The sequence below is a fragment of the Spea bombifrons genome, chromosome 6 (assembly GCF_027358695.1).
Source record: "Spea bombifrons isolate aSpeBom1 chromosome 6, aSpeBom1.2.pri, whole genome shotgun sequence".
NCBI classification, from domain to species: Eukaryota; Metazoa; Chordata; class Amphibia; order Anura; family Pelobatidae; genus Spea; species Spea bombifrons.
Genome location: NC_071092.1, coordinates 16,066,827 through 16,080,974, shown reverse-complemented (window position 1 = coordinate 16,080,974; position 14,148 = coordinate 16,066,827). Strand labels below are relative to the sequence as shown.

General features: G+C 44.0%; 1 protein-coding gene and 1 long non-coding RNA gene across 2 annotated transcripts in view; one reads left to right on the top strand and one right to left on the bottom strand.

Moving 5' to 3' along the window:
• PRRX1 (paired related homeobox 1) overlaps positions 1-14,148 on the bottom strand; it is a 379,246-nt gene that overhangs the window by 233,574 nt on the left and 131,524 nt on the right. The gene's annotated exons all lie outside the window — the stretch shown is intronic.
• LOC128499750 (uncharacterized) lies at positions 747-1,416 on the top strand. Its single transcript, XR_008354805.1, has 2 exons — positions 747-839; positions 993-1,416. It is a non-coding gene; the product is annotated as an uncharacterized LOC128499750 (long non-coding RNA).

Genomic DNA, 14,148 nt, shown 5'->3' with positions numbered 1-14,148 from the left:
GCTATATGTTTTGGTAGGACACTCGGGGCTAATATTGTTTTTAATGATCCTGTTTTTTTGAAGATTATCTGTGGTCTATCAGGTAATGCTGTGCCTAGGACCTCGTCATTTTTTAGGATATGCCAATGTTTATTCATAATTTGTTTCATTTTATTTGCTTGGGTATTGTATTGTGTAAAAAATGAAAAACTAAAATCTTTTTCTTGGGATGTTTTTGGTAACCTGTTCTTATTATCCAGAAGTAGTTGTCTATCCACTGCTTCTACTTCTAGAAGGCTCTTATTTAATTTTTCTTAAGATAAGGAAGCACAAACATAAAAACCACAATGGTGTAATAATTTTTTACGTATGGACACGCCCGGATAGGTATACACTTACAGTTAGAAAGGTATATTATGCATGTAGGTCTTGGATGTCATCTGATGGTTGTTATTCTTCTTGTGTTTCCTCCGGATTCCCTGGATCTTTCACAACCTCGAGGTGGTGTTGGTGTATAAATAATATTCCACCAAAATAATATGCTATAAAAATAGTGATTTATTCTGGGCATATGCCCAATGAGCTTAAGAAAAAATTTGTGTGTATATAGTCTTCATTAAGAAGCACTATTCCACATTAAAGATCTGAAATGTCTATAGAAGTGTATAAATAAAAAGTCCATTTAGGTAAAAGAGCTCTGTAAAAAATCCTCTCGGCGCGTTTCGCCAAAAGCGGCTTCCTCAGGAGTATCTTCTGTGCTTTTCTGTAGACCTTTTATCTATGTGGGGCACCATCTTTGTTCTGTTGATGCTCCAACGTGTATGTAGATGTTCTCTTCATCTATCTCATGGAACTCCAAGGTACGTTGTGATTTATGTAAAGTATAAGGCGAGAAGGCGAACATTTAAAGCATAATAATCATTTATCAAGGGACATTTTAGAATCGTTGGGTCGGAGCATGCAGGGTATGTAAATCGTGTAAATAATTTTGTGGGTGGATTTATATCCCGCAGGACATTTGTAATCAAAGGAAGAAGAGCCCCCATGTGATTCACCGAGAAGAGAAGAGAAGAGGAGCAGAAACAATAAACTCTCTAGAGACGGTTTAAATAGAGAGCGAATAAGGAATGAATCAAAATCAAATGAGAACAGAATAAAAATGGAATAAAGATAAAAATCATAAATATAGAGAACTAAAAATGTTGGGAAACGAGGGACAAGTTTTCCCGAAGTAAGACTGACTTTAAGGAGTCCCTATTATTTTCACATGTCTTATTTATCTCTTAATGTTTATTTTTATATGATATCTGTATGTTTCCTATATATATATGGCATCTTCTACAAGGACTAAATCAGCAAAAACAGATAGACAGACTTATCCGTTTAGTTTATAAAACATATATTAGATACCACCAATAAAGTGATTTTTATTTCAAATGTGTCTGTGTTTTTATTTATGTTTTTATTATCTGCTCATGAATTATTTCTGGGTATATGAACATGGTTTATGGTCACTATAGTGAGAAGGTATGTAATGATATATCAGTTGTGTTAATATGGTATATATATATGTATATGATCTTTTTCTTTTAAATATGTGCTAGAATGTCTAGATCCATATTGAGGCCTCCATTTTTAAAAGTTTTTAATTTGAAAATCCGTTCGGTTTTCTACCGTATTACCCCCTCTCCAATTTGGGGGGGACCCAGTCTGTACCAATTATTTTTAAGGTTTCAACAGAAAATCTTGGGCATAAGTTACAGTGTGTAGGGACACTATGTTTTATGTTTCTATTTCCCAAATGTTCAAATATCCTTTCCTTCATTGGTCTGATTGTTCCCCCCTACATATTGTAGATCACATCCACACTCTAGTAGACTATATTTTTTGATGAACAGTTAATAAAGTGTTTTATCGTGTATGTGAGGCCGGTCTTTGAGCCTGTGAAATGGTCACTTTTTATTTATGTAAAAATGTACACATTTTACAGTGGCCACATTTATGGAAACCCTTAGGTTTGTTTCCTATAAACATATGTGGATTTTGTTTAGTTTCTTGTTTTGGCAATATACTTGGAGAGAGGATAGTTTTAAGGGACCCTGTTTTATTAAAAATAATTTGTAGTTTATCCGGTAATACAGTGCCCAGAATTTCATCATTTTTAAGTATGTGCCAATGCCTGTCTAAGATTTTCTAAATTTTGTTTGCTTGGGTATTGTATTTGGTGAAGAATGAAAAACTAAAGTCTTTTTCTTTAGATGTTTCTGTGTCCTTCCTTTTCCCCTCTAACAATTGTTGTCAATCTATTTTCTCTACCTGTTGCAGGCTGCTGTTTAACCTCTCGACAGGGTATTTCTTTTCAATAAATTTCTGTTTTATTTCCTCGGCTTTTATTTCGACCAAGTGTCAGCTGGAGACATGTAAAGCACACTGGCACTAGACTCTGGAGCAGTAGAAGTACCTTTAGGTAGGTAGGAAAGGGCCCAAAGAATTAACCAATGCTGAGTATAGGAGCAGAGTAGGGTTTGTAGGTGTGTGGAACATGCACAATACGCCACATGGATCTGAACATGCGATATGCCCATTGGGTCTGAATAGGCGCCTGGAAACACCCCCTCTTAGATAGGAAAGGGGCCAAAGAAAGAACCAACACTGTGTGTAGGAGCAGGGTAGCCAAAGGGGTTAATAGAGGGCAAGTTATATCTATATATAACGAGAACTGGACCAAATGAACTGCCTACCCCCACCACCACCACGTGAAGCAAACGAGTAGCTGGACCAAATGATACGTCCTTTCACACCCCCCCTCCGCACATGAAGCAAACGAGTCGAGTAGCTTGACTGAACGAAACACCCTCTTCCCTCCCACACGGGAAGCAAACGTTGTGGCAGAAACCATGTGGGATAAAGGGTTCAAAAAAAGACAACATAATCAGCATGGAGCCCATTTGTCCCTAAAACTTTGACACACACACACCCCATCTATCCCAGCGCATAAAACGAGTGAAGCAACTCTGTGAAAACGTAACTCCCTCCCTGCATGAGAGACAAATATCCTACAGCTCAAACGGAAAGTTCTGCAAAGCAGGTCTGTGAGACAAGCCTTCCTCCTCTATCCCAGTACACGAAAGCTAACCGAACAGCTGCAAGGCTAAGACTGAGCCGGTACTCCTACCCTGTACAACTGCTGCTCACTGAGTGGAGGAAAAGGAAAGATCTTACTTGAACCAAAGACAGAGGAGGGAGAGGGCAGCTGGTCGAGGAGCAGTATCTGGATGAGCAGCAACAGAATGCCCCTGAGATGCAACAAGACACCACTGTTTGGAACGCAAACATAACATCCTGAAGGAGGGGATGCTGGATGGGGGTTATAAATATCCCTTAAGACCCCTCCCACAAATACAGGCTGTAAACTGCCATATATATATATATATATATATATATATATATATATATATATATATATATATATATATATATATATGTATATATATATATATATGTGTGTATATATATATATATATATATATATATATATATGTGTATATATATATATATATATATATATATATATATATATATGGCTTAATTATCAAATTAAGTATAGGCCGCACCCTAAAAGTTTGGTGCTATTTTAAAGAAAAAAATATTTTTTAAGAAGAAATACACATTAGTGGAGTACTAAAAAAGTATTTTATCAGGGAGGGACTTATTCTCTTGTTCCCCCTGAGGGGCGATACAGATGGCTGTCACTGTCTCAGGACGTTCCACATAAAACTTTAGCATATTGATGTGAAAGGTGCGTTGGCCGCCCTCTGGGGGGTCTCGCATTGCTACATATGTGGTATCGTTAAGTCGCTCGCTGATGGTCCAAGGTCCACACCACTTAGCTTGCAATTTGTTCTGGGGGTTAGGCACCAGAGCTAAAGCTTTCTGTCCCACTTGAAACTCACGGTATCTAGCTGTGCGATCATACCAGACCTTCTGACGTAGCAGCTCGTAAATTATCATGGGCAAAACGGGCTAGCGTCACTAATTTTTCCCGCAGTTCTAGAACATAGGGAATGATAGCATTTTCTTCCGAGAGTGAGTTTTCTTCCCAGTACTCCCGGAGTAGGTCTAATGGTCCCCGTACTTTATGCCCATATAGTAGTTCAAAGGGGGAGAATCCCGTTGATTCCTGCGGCACCTCCCGATTAGCAAAGAGGAGGTGCGGCAGATATCTCTCCCAGTCTGGCTCAGTGTCCACGAACGCCCCAATCATGCTTTTTAATGTGCCATTGAAGCACTCGCAGAGACCATTGGTCTGGGGGTGGTAGGGGCAGTCGTCCGAATGGCTCGGACCCCACACAACTCCCAAATTTGTTGTAGGAGGTCCGAGACAAACTGAGCACCACAGTCCGAGAGGACCTCCCCTGGGAAACCTAGACGGGTAAAAATAACAATAGGGGTTCAGCTACCCTCTTAGCAGTGATGGAAGATAACACCACTGCTTCAGGGTAGCGGGTAGCATAATCAACCACTGTAAGAATATATCGTTTCCCTGATCGGCTGGGTTTGGCTAATGGACCAATAATGTCTACAGCGACCCGCCAGAAGGGCTCCTGAATGATGGGTAAGGGATGCAAAGGCATTCGGGAGTGATCTCCAGTTTTGCCAACTCGCTGACAGGTATCACAGGATTTGCAAAAGTTACGCACGTCTCCTGTGACACCGGGCCAAAAAAAAGCCTTCAACAAGCGTTTAGTAGACTGTTTCACCCCCAAATGACCTGCCAGTGGAATCTCATGGGCGATCCTAAGAAGTGCCTCCCGGTAGGGTCGAGGTACCACTAGTTGTTTTTTCTCTAACCAGGGTTGTGCAGGGTTTGGGCTCTCTATTATACGATACAACAGTCCATCCTCCCATTGTCTGTGTCTTAAAGTCAGCAGGGTGGGGCCACTTTAAAGGTGAACAGTCAAGGTCAGGAAAGTCAGAAGGCAGCGTACTCACTATAGAAGGGTCTCCGGCTGGTTCAGATACAGCTAGGTTGCCGTTCCCTCTGGTCCGGCTGCGAGTTACAGCAGTTATTTCTTCCTGCGGCCAGTATTGGCTAACCAACATTCCCAGATCATTTCCCAATAATACATCCGCAGGTAATCCATCCATTACTCCAACTACGACAGTCCCTTGTCCTGTCCCCCAATTCAGGTGGATCTTGGCAGTGGGGAGGGTATGGTAAGCACCCCTGGCTGTGTGAATAGTAACCTCCTGAGGTAACAGGTTATTTGGAGGTAGACATTTAGGTTGGACCAAGGTGATAGTGGCCCCAGAGTCTCTCAATCCTGTGAAGGGTCGCCCGCCCACAGTAACAGCCTGCATATGTCTGTCTAGACTGGAGTTACTAGGTAGATGGGTAGTGTACGCCTCATAGACAGTCTCAGTCACAGAAGAAAATTTGCGGTATGGTTCGCCTTGCACAAATCCCACAACAGCAGACCTCGGACATTGAGCTTGGACATGTCCAAATCCATTGCATCTGTAGCATTGTTTTCCGGAGGAGGACTGCCGAGGAGTAAAGGATGTGGTTCGGGTGGGAAAAGGTGGTGTGTTCTTAGGTCTGGTGTTGCCAGCTGGCGCTCTGGCCCAAGGCTGTCTGGTCAGTGGCTCTGTTAGTGGGTTATGATGGCGAACCCGCATATGAATATCTCGATTTGCCACATACTCGTCTGCCAGACGGGCAGCATCACTGAGGGTAAGAGGTTTCCTATCCCTTACCCAGTTCCGAATGTCCTCGTGGCAGTGCCAAAAGAATTGCTCCATTAACATCAGCTGTTTTAGTTTATCAAAGTCCCGGATATCTGCCATTAGGAGCCACTGCTCATAGGACCTGTTTATGCGACTGGCCCATTCACTATGGGTTTCTGAATCTTTCAGTCTATCATTTCGGAATTGCCGTTGATACGTATTGACATTTAAGGCATATCAGTCCAAAATAGCTCTTTTTACTGTTGCATAATGGAGGGCCCCCTCACCTTCCCAACCCACCCAACCTAACTAACTCCCTCCTGTAACCCTTACTAACTAATGGGCAATGAAAATAAAGATCAGAAAGTAAAATAACAAAAGGAAATCAGCCCCGCAGGAATGCTGCCAGGGCCTACCTGACCGTGCAAGGTAGAACCGAGCCGTCGAACAGCAGCAGACGGGATCGCGAGACGGAGAAACACAGCCGCAGATGCAGCATAGTCGTTGGTGCAGATCAGCCGAGGAGACGCAGAAGAGTCCACGGGACAGCAGAGGCCCCCACCAAGCGCACGTGGAGCAAGGAGACAGCCACTGGAGAACCCGCCGGCACAACGCGTCCACGGTAAGTACCGCAGCTCCGGGAAGCAGGTTGAACCGTAGGCCAAGGCTCACCGATCCCGGGTGATCCAGGGTAGGAGAAGTAGACTACCGAAGGCCGGTAAATAGTGTGACGGCCCAGCGATGCAGCCGGAGACAGAACGGCTAGAGTGGAGGTAGCACCTCACTCCAGGCCTAACACGTGCGGTCCGCACACGGCTCCCGGGGAGCGAAAGAAAGAGGGCAGCAGATCCAATAGACCCACTAGCCAATGCTGGGTAGTGTATCCGCATCAGCGATACTAAATCGGGTAAAAAAAAAATAATTTGTATGTATGGATGGATATCGATTGTGCTAGCCCTCACGGAGCTCATCTAAAAAGCGGCCATCTCAAGGGCCCGCCTCCCGGAAGTCATACTTTTTTTAATAGTAAATAATAGAAGAAAGCCCTTCTTGTCCTGAAAAAAAACAATATATAACTTGTGTGGGTTCAGTAAACGGGAAAGAAGAAAATTACAGCTAAACACGAGCAGCGCAGAAATGTTAAAACGGCTATTGTCACGAAGGGGACAAAAAAAGGTTGAAAAAAGGAAATAAAAACAAAATATTTTTCTCAATCATAGCTTTTATTAAAAAAAAATTGTTCACATAGTTTACATGAATTAACATTTACTGGTAAAACTTTTTTTCCTATATGGTCGTCTTATATTCAGGCTTTTTCTTTTTTCATAAATTAATATTCAGATTTTGGGGGGTCGTCTTATAATCAGGGTTGTCTTATAATCGAGCAAATACGGTATTAACATAATTGCGAAGCTGAAAATAATGGATAGGGTGGGAGTTAATATGAGGAAATTTAGCCTGGTAAAAAGGACAGCACTTTGCCCCTTTTTAGGTCCAGGAAATCCCCTATCACGCAACCCCCCGAGCCAAACATCCAAAGACAACATCCTCCCTGCCATGCTGGAACTGCGGGTTAAGAACCACAGGGATGAATTGAGAATGATGGACTTCCTGGCCCAAACGGCTCCTAAAACGCTCCCATGCCCTCAAACTATGAGACAGCAATGGGTTAGTAACAGTGCCTGTAGGCCAGTTGACTCTAGGAAGATGCAGGAGAGAGGCCAAAGAGATGTGTGGAGACATTTGTTGCTCCAAGGTTACATTAGCGAATCGGGAGCTGCGTCGAACACAATCCACAGCAAGACGATAATTGGACAACAAATTGTAATCTAGCAGGTTCGGGAGATCCACACCCCCAGGGGAGGGCTGGCAGCCTAAGGCCTGGGGGGGCAAGTCACGTGAAGTGGCTCCGCCCCCTCGCACTCACCTTTCACCCCTCACGCTGCTCCCATTACTATGCGGCCATCAGACTGCTGGAAAACTTACCTAAACGGCCGCTGGGTGCTGATGCCACCGGCCGTAGCTACTTTAATCCTTTTTTTTATTTATTTAACATGCCGATCGGCTTGCCATATTAAAAATAAATAAATAAAGTATTATTAAATGAAAAAAAAATAGTATTAAAGAAGCGCCGGCCGGCAGCATCAGCACCCAGCGGCCGTTTAGATTCGATTTCCAACAATCTGATGGCCGCATAGTGATGGGAGCAGCGTGAGGGGTGAAAGGTGAGTGCGAGGGGGCGGAGCTTTCACCCCTCACGCTGCTCCCATCACTTGGCGGCCATCGCATACGGCCGCTGGGTGCTGATGCCGCCGGCCGGCGCTGCTTTAATACTATTTTTTTTTCATTTAATAGCCGATCCGGCTTGACATATTAAATTTAAAAAAAAACTATTAAAGTAGCGCCGGCCGGCGGCATCAGCACCCATCGGCCGTTTAGATTAGATTTCGGGCGGCCTGGGGGGCAATTGCCCCCCTGCCCCCCGGCCCAGCACGCCCCTGCACACCCCCATTATGAACTGCTGCTGGACCATCAAAATTCTAGCCTTTGCACCATAAAAATGTACGTAGCAGTTTATTATGATATTGGATATCCACTTTTCTCAAGGCAATAGGCAACATTTGGATTGGATACAGTAACTTAGGGAAGAAAACCATTTTATAAAGGTGACACCTACCTAAAAAGGAAAGGTTAAATTTGGATCAAGTTTGGAAGGAGCTCTCCATTTGACGTAACAGCGGAGTAAAATTCAATTTATAGAGATGTGCCAAATTTGTAGGAACAATAAGGCCTAGACATTTCAAAAAGAGTCCATTTAAAGGGGAACGTCCCACTCCAGCCCTGCTAAGCATGAGGGAAAATGGGGAGTGCCTCATTTTGAAGCTGATTAATAAAAAATCCCGATGCCTTATGGAATTGATCAAGTAAGTTAAGCTTTGGGAATAGGGCATTGCCGCTTTGTGATTAGAAAGGTATAGTAAAAGATCATCAGCAAAGGCGGCAATTTTTAGCTCGACGTCCCCCACCTTAATTCCCTCAAGTTCAGCGGAACGCTCAATAATACGGATTAGAGGTTTGATCGCCAAATTAAAATATAGGGGAGACAGAGGACATCCTTGACGTGTTCAGATCTTGGTTTAACAGGGAAATAGGATGGTAAGAGGAGAGCAATGTATGATCCCTGTGGGGTTTGGGAAGGACTATGACGCGGGAGGCTGTAAATTCCTTAGGGGGAATCCTCCCGCTCAAAAAAACGTTAATAACATCAGCAAGATGCGTTGGTACATATGCAGAGAGGAGTTTATAATATTCGGCTCCCAAGCCATCCGGACCTGGGATCATACGGTTCAGAAGGGATTTAATAGCAGAAGAAATTTCAAGAGGCATGAATGGTCTGGTTTAATGCTCACGGTCTTCAGGCAACAATTTGGGGATATTAGCTCGCTGGAATATCTGAAGCATCACATCATGGTCGTGAGGTTCGGTGGAATTAAAGTCCTCAAAGTATTTAGCGGAAAGCTGGGTAATACTACTAGGGTCAGTTACCACAGACTGAGAAGCATCCCGAATCTGTGTCACATTATGATGTTTGGTCTTGGAATGACGAATAAGATTACCTAAAAGTTTGCTGGATCTATTCACCCATCTGGGCATTGTTATAAGAAAGCTGTGGTTTTTCAGTAACCCAAGCATCATAAAGGCATTTGATTTCTTTATAAGTTTTCAGCCTGTCTGGGCTACCCAAGGTTTTATGGGCAGCGTACACTTTGGAAAGATCATCAGTAAGCTGGGCAAGTTTAGCTTCATCCTCTCCCCTGCACCTTATAACATAAGCAATGATATGCCCCTGCAAAATAAATCCGGGTTGTCCAAATGCTCATCATTATCATCGACATAATCGTTCCATATAGTAATCAGAAAAGTTTTAAACGCCTCTGAAGCATACAAATGGCCAGGAAACCTCCAATTACAGGAGACCTGGTAGGGGGAGGCTAAGCCGATGTCCATCCATATGGGAGCATGATCAGAGATTACAATCTGATCAATTTGAGCATCAAGTAGCCTGTGCAGGAACAAATCAGTAATCAACAGGTAGTCTAGCCTGGAAAAGGAGTCATGGGAATGGGAGTAGAACGTATATTGTCTATCAACCGGGTTAAGGTACCTCCAAGTATTCCGCAAATGATAATAATCCAACATGGGCAGGGAGGAGAGCCAGATACATCTAAAGCGACATTATCTACTAAGTTAATGTCACCACCCAAAATCACGTTGGTGGTTGAGATTCCCAAAAGGAGCGAATATACTTTGGCTAGAAAACTGGATTGATCAGAATTCGGAGCATAAACGTTTACAAAAGCGAGAGTTTTGTTAACCAGCTTAACCTTTAGAATGACATGTCTACCTTCCAGGTCACAGATCTCAGACTCGATCACAAAAGGTAATCTTTTAGCAAGTAGAATAGTGGCACCCCTGGATTTCTTGGTATACGTAGGAGAATAACAAGTACAAAGCCACGGAGCTATCAACAAATTTTTGTCAGGGTCACACCAATGGGTTTCTTGGAGGTAAATGACATCTGGACGCAGGCGCTTAAGATGAGAAAGGACTTATTTATGCTTAACAGACGTGTTCAAACCTTCTACATTCCAGGACACAACACGCATTGAAGATAGTCTAACATCACTACTACTCGATTGCATCATCTCAGTAACGACAACAGAGCCAGGCCCTCACCCAATGCCCTGCCGTGGAAGTAATGGAGCAGATGGAAACCTGAAATAGTATGGCCCAGGGGGGTCCCAGCCAGCCTCCCTGAACGCCCACTGAACAATGTACGTAGCGCAAGTGTGCATCACCAGTTGCATAATACCATGCTTCTCCCGTTTTGTTTTTTCTATAAACCAGAACCCGGCACAATAAACCTTGTGCCAATTAACATAACAGAACAGTAACACAAAAGGGAAATAACAGCCAGCAAAAATGTATACATAGGCAGATGAAGGCGAATAGTGAAGTGCAAATCTGGATACCAATGGCCTTCAAAAATCTCTAGATCTAGGGGAAACAGGCTGAGAGAAGCGAGGCAAAGAACTAGGGCGAGAATGAGAAGGGGGATAGGTCTCCGGCCTTGCAGGATCCTCAACCAGAGAGGAAGATAATTTGGCATCATCACAAAGAAATTTCTTAGCCGCCATCGGGGTGTCAAAAAAATAAGCATGTCCCTCATAAGAGATTCTCAGCTTTGCTAGATATAGAAGAGCGAATTTCACCTGTTTGTTGTGGAGCTCGGTACAGACTTCAAAAAGCTGATGTTGTTTGGCTGACGCTGCTGCAGAAAAATCCTGAAATAATACCAGTTTATGATTGTTATAAGAAAGAGATGAAGTCTTCCTGTGTGCTTCCAGGATCTGAACTTTATCGGAATAGTTGAGGACCCTGAAGATCACTGCTCTAGGACCAGAGGTATTGGATATGGGAGGCTGTCCTATACGATGCACTCTTTCAATTACTAGCTCTCCACGTGGAAACAACAATCCCAAAGATTTAGGAAGCCAGGTTGTTACTAGATCATGTAATGCTGTAGCTTTAACCTCTTCAGGCAGGCCAATCAAACATAAAATGTTACGTCTACTGCGGTTCTCAAGATCATCTATACGTTCTTGTAAGGAAGCAACCCGATGGCCATATACACGAATGGACGCTACCATGGTCTTGTTCCCATTTTCAACGTCAGATACCCTGGACTCTAGAGCAGTAATTCTCTTCCCTTGGAAAGTTAGCTCAGCAAGCACAGTATTGATGGATTAGGATAGATTCTCAAGCTTAGAGTCCAAAAGTGGAGAGATGACGCTAACAAGATCTTGAGCTGTTAACGAGTCATTGAGTGTACCTCTGCCACAGTAGAACCTAATCCAGGTAGAGGAGTGGGTTTATGGATCACTGCAAATGTATCTCTTGACTTGCTCTGCCTGGTGGATGTTTTAGTTGGAGGGTCCATAAACTTTTCCATGTGTAAGTAAGTAACCTGGAGGCTCACACCCCCAGAGGTTAGAGAAGACAGAATAGCACAGAGGGAAAAAGAGCAGAAAGGCAGGAAAAGTATCTAAGACACAGCCACAGACTCTATGAAATTGATTCACAATAAAACAAAAAAAGGACACCCACAAAACTAGCCTCCCCACCTAACTAGAGTCCAACCTACCCCCCACACTAACTAAGTTGTAGCAAAGACGCAGAAACAGTGTATGCAGAAGCAAGTCCGTCTTCATATCACCACCAAAATATATCACTCCTTCACTTGGACGTCAAACCCTGCCCCAACCACCCAACCTAACTATAACCCACCCATAACCCCTACTTAACTAATGATGATCCCCACCAGCAATACCAGCAAAGAAGAGCCAGCAGGCAAACACAACAAACTTCCAGATATTCCAGCTGGCGACGAACAAAAGATGAATGGGAAAAATGAAAGGCCTCAAAAGTGAATGGCAGCGGAGCACACAAAAGTCAACAGACCACGAGATTCTACTCTGCTGCCTCCTGGGTCGGCGTGAGACGTGATCTCACCCCCTATACAACATAAACATAAAAAAAAAACCCTTCCCAGACCACCCAACCTAACTGCACCCCACCCCAATAAGAAGAAACATAATACCAGCATAAAAATGTAAAAGAATAGGTATCGACATAGGAAAGTCACCGCAAGCCCAACCCTAACCACCCCAGCCAACTAATGTGCAACTACAGAAAATCAAATAAAAAGAAAAATGGGATAGGTAGAGACATATGAGCCGGCCGTGCCACCAAGCACCATGAAAGAAAAGCAGCCTGCACCGGGGCTCGCCTGATCTCATACAAGGGACAGCCGCTGTGATTAGAGCCACACTCACAATACCTTCTCAATAGAGCACATGGCGTCTGGGATGTCGTGTAGCCATGAGTGAGGCCCACAGGGCACTGCAGACACCCGTCCGGTGAACGTCAAGACCTGGGGAGAACCCCAATCCCTCCGCCTGCCCCAGGGAAGTGCACCAGGACCACAGCACCTCACCTCCAGGCCGATACACGAGTTGGTAAGTGTGACAGGCTCCAAATGCGAGTCTGCTCACAAGCTGGTTCCCGCATTGTGCGTCACGCGTCACACGGCCCAGCACCTTTCTGCAAGGAAGTCGGAGCCTCACCCGGCAGCAGCCCGTAAGACACCTCTGCCAAAGGCACTGTTGGACCCCTAGAGGCCATGTCAGGCAGGTAAGTGTAGGCAGTGATGGAGACGAACCGTGGCACCAACTGTGCTCCGTAGCAGATATATGGCAGAGCGAAGGGAAGCACTCCACTCTAGGCCCGAGGCATGCATATGCATGCGGCTCACAGGGAAAGGAAAAAAGGGCACCACAGTGCCAACAAACCCACCGCCCAATACAGGGCAGCAAGGTGTGTGCAATAGTGGCAAAATTGCCATAGTATGCCCGAGGCGATGGGACAGATGGCGAAAGATTCAGGTGGCACCTTTAGAGCTCGGCTAAAAAGCAGCAATCTTAAGCGCCTGCCTCCCGGAAGTCTTTCTTCTTTTTTTTTTTTTTAGTACATCTGTTCACCTTTCTCTGTAAAATCTGAATAGAATTAATTACACAGGCAATTAGCTAGATTCTTATCCTCATTTATATAACCCCTGGTCCGTACCCCCCCATGCGTGGGGTATCTCCATACAATAGTGCTGTGGTCAGGCTGATGGTGTCTGGGCAAAGAGGGGTAAAAGTCTGTGGGCAGGAAATGTGGCACATGGACAGGGTAAAACATGAGGGGAGAACAAAAGCATAACAATAATCACACATATACTGGGACATACAGAATTCAGACAATAACCACAACAGGCGGCACCGATTTACCCAGGGCTGTCACACACAGACTCCATTTAAAAGTGTTGATGCAATCAGAGTCACCTACGTATTTTAGGCTTCTCCCCTGTTGGCTGTTGTACACATTGCTTAAGACACACTCCCTGTAAAGAGTTTGGGGTTTTCTACTCTTGGTTGCCTGATGTCTCTAACCTACATCATTGAGATTAAAATCCCAATAACAATAACCTCACTTTTTATTGACATTTTAGCTATTCAATTATCAGATGATCAAGCTCCTCTGTTTACCCAGTGGGTCTATATATCATACCTATGTGAACCACTACTTTCCTATCTCTGCATTCCTGGGGTGGGTATTCAAAAGTACTGAAGTTTCACTAACTTGTCGTACTGAGGATGTTGATGGGAATAGGAGAGGCAATCATACAGCATCTACGGTGTGATTTGGCATCTAAGGAGGATCCATGGTGCTAAGGTCCTTCCTGGAGTAAATATGATAAACTGTTGTCATCCATATACCCTATTTGAAGAGAAAAAAAGTTTGTCTCTGGGCCTTATAAAAAGTTGCAAAGTACTATGT